The sequence below is a fragment of the Cibotium barometz genome, chromosome 33 (assembly GCF_041138505.1).
Source record: "Cibotium barometz isolate CiBa-2024 chromosome 33, ASM4113850v1, whole genome shotgun sequence".
Lineage (NCBI taxonomy): Eukaryota > Viridiplantae > Streptophyta > Polypodiopsida > Cyatheales > Cibotiaceae > Cibotium > Cibotium barometz.
In genome coordinates, this window is record NC_141078.1 from 3,891,852 (window position 1) to 3,895,016 (window position 3,165).

Here is a 3,165-nt window from a genome sequence, read left to right on the forward strand (position 1 = left end):
CCCAAAATAAAAATTTCAAGGGATATAATTAATTAGATTTGAATGGGACGCGTGTCGCTTGCATGCGTGGCATAATTTTTTATAAGGCCACCTAACACATGTCAATACTGATTGCATGTACTGATTCATGTGCTCGCATGCGTCAACACATGCGGAGTTAATGTTCGTCTTTGTCTTCAGTGCGCATGGTGCTTGTTTTCTGTGCATGGAGTGCGGTTCGTCTTTTCATTGTTTGTTCGTCTTCTTCTACTCCAAGTGCTCGTCTGTTCGTTTGCCATCCCTACCTTCGTTCGACCAAGGCTAGTGAATGTTGGCGTTGTGCTGATCGGTCCCTTCTGCCATCTCAGCCTGCATGAAGTGAAAGACGATGGGCTGGTGTGAGCCCATCGATGCTCCACGAATGCTAGTGAAAGAGTTGGTAACATTTGATCCATTTTGATCGTGCCAGCAAAGCGAAAGACGATGGGCTGGTCTGAGCCCATCTGTCGTGGAACTCGCCAACTGCGGTAGCTTGGTATATTTCCCTATTTATCAATGAATTCCTGAATTGTGGTAACTTGGTATATTTCCCTATTTATCAATGAATTCTTGAACTGTGGTAATTTCTCTTGCCTTCTCCTCAGTGCTGGTAACTGTTTCGGCTTCTTTGTATGGTTAATATGCGATTGCTACATCATAGGCATGAAAAGCATTCTACTTAAGAACCTTTCCTTCCCATAATGTTACGGCACACATCACAACTATTCTAGCATATGTGTTGTTGTCAAAGGAACCTTGCCCATCACCCATATCCAATGCATGATTCTATTTGCTAAATCCATTGATGAGGGGCCTCAAACTTGAAACAATATATATTATATATTGTTTCAAACTTGAGGCATGAAATTATATATTGTGGAATGTTTACCACAATATATAATTTCGTGCCTCAAAACACACTTTTCTCACTATGGATTACCTAGAAAGATTAGTTTTCCAAAGAATATGAGCGTTGCAATTATTACACACTTTTTGTACCTATTGCAATTATTACACACTCATCAAAGTCACAAGAAATTCATATATCTTTTCTCATTTTGTCCGATTGAAAGCTGTTCCTTCTATATGTCCTTAAATGCACTTGACATGGGAATTAAATATTTTCAATCATTCCAAAAGCATAAAATTTTTGTATGCTATTCTTTTTTGTTGAGTTTCATGAATGTCTGCTTCATGTTCATGTCATTGAAGATGTTTTCAAGATGTTTTTAATTGCCAAATTCTAAAAATATTCTTCAATTCATAACTTAAAGCTTTCTCCATTATGTCTTAGTATTTTGTGATATCATGTTTTTTTAAAGTGTATGTGCATAAAAGTTAAAAGGTCTATAAAGTGATGTTCAAAGGTGAAAGTTTATATCCACAAGTGACCAATGTATTCTATTTTCCAACACGTTGAATTGGGATGCCTTTGTTGTTTTCTTCTTGTTTTTTTGGTTGAGGGGATATTTTTCTTGTTGCTTCTACATGAAAAAAAGCATGTGAACATGTTTGATGTTTGGAGAAAACTAAAACCAAATTGGTTAATTCTTTTTGAGAGTGCACCCCCATCCCCCCCCCCCCCCCCAAAAAAGGAATTGCAATATGCGGAACTAAACATAAAGAGGAAAAGTGGATTGAGAGGGCAAGAAAATCGTGAAGGCTGCCTCCTCAACAAGTTCATGTGGAAGTTCTCACACATGAAATTAGCAACATGCAACTACATAGGGACATGGATTCAAGTAGGTACATAGTGCCTAAAATGTCTAGCACCCATAAGGAAAACATCAATCCCTCACAAAACAAATTCATGTGGAGGATCCGACACATGATACTAGCAACATTTTACCACACAAGGAAGTGAGGCAATGTAGGTATACGTTGACCACTACATATGTCTTGCATCAAAGCACTTATTATGGAAGTGTGTATAGTCAACTAAGCTTGGCAAAAGCTCTGTCAATTATCAAAATTGAAGCAAAGCCTTTTTGCTCAATTAGAGGATTGAAGGGAAAAACACACATACATGCACGTGCACATAACACACATCATACAGAAGAGAGAGAGAGAGAGAGAGAGAGAGAGAGAGAGAGAGAGAGAGAGAGATGGAACATCAATTAGATGAGTAAGTCTAGGGTACAAAGTACTACTCCCTAAGAGGGCATTCATGTAGGGAAACAAAACTTTCCAGCTAAAAGGAAAAAAATACCGGAATGTAAAATCTCATTCACACCAGAACAAGTGTAACAAACCCCTAGAATGATATGAATGGATACACGGAGTAGCAAATCAATCCCTAAATGGTAGTAAGCCAAAAGCCTTGTAAAAGACTTCAAACTTTTATCTTGGTGGAAGATCCTTCATAAATAGATTTTCCATATTATCGTGTGTTAACCCATTCCTAGGGTTAACAAGAGCTACCACCATTATCTTACATCAAGGAGTCAAGGTAGATACACCAAAAGGTCATACATTCAAGATATGAAGCAATGGTGTCCAAAGCTAAAGCTTGGATGGGCGCCCGTAATGGTCCGATGGAATACCTAAGATTATTCCTAGTTCAAGAGCATGTGGTAGTAAGTTAGGATGAAGTTCCAAGTGATGTAATTCATGGATATGTTATGAGATCGTCATTGTAAAATAGCATTAGGCCTCTTATGAGCCTAAAGTGCCTGGCCGGCCACAGTTTAAGTGAGTGTGAACACTTATGGCCATGTATATAAGTGAATTTCTCTCATAATACAAGAGACTCTCCCATTGTGCAATAGAGTCTTGCTCTTGTTAATCCTCTTGCTAATCTCTCTCTAATGCATGCTAGTGAGTGTGTGTGAGTGAAGTGAGGTGAGAGGAGGAACGAGTACCCGTAGTGCAATGTGGCGGTGTGACAATGCTCGCGGGAGGTGCGGTGGAATTGCTTCTCGAGGCGTTGTAGAGCTTGGAGACCTCGAGGGTTATGAGCTCGGCCATTGGAAAGATCCTCACGACAATTGTGGTTCACCAGGTAATCTCTTGTTGGATGTGTTTCAAGGGGGGTTAGGGTGAGCTATAACATTTTTGGCGCCGCTGCTGCTGCCGGGGAGCCATCCCTTGGCTTTTTCCACCGTTTTTCTCTAATCTTATGTATTACCCATTGCCTATTGTCTTGAT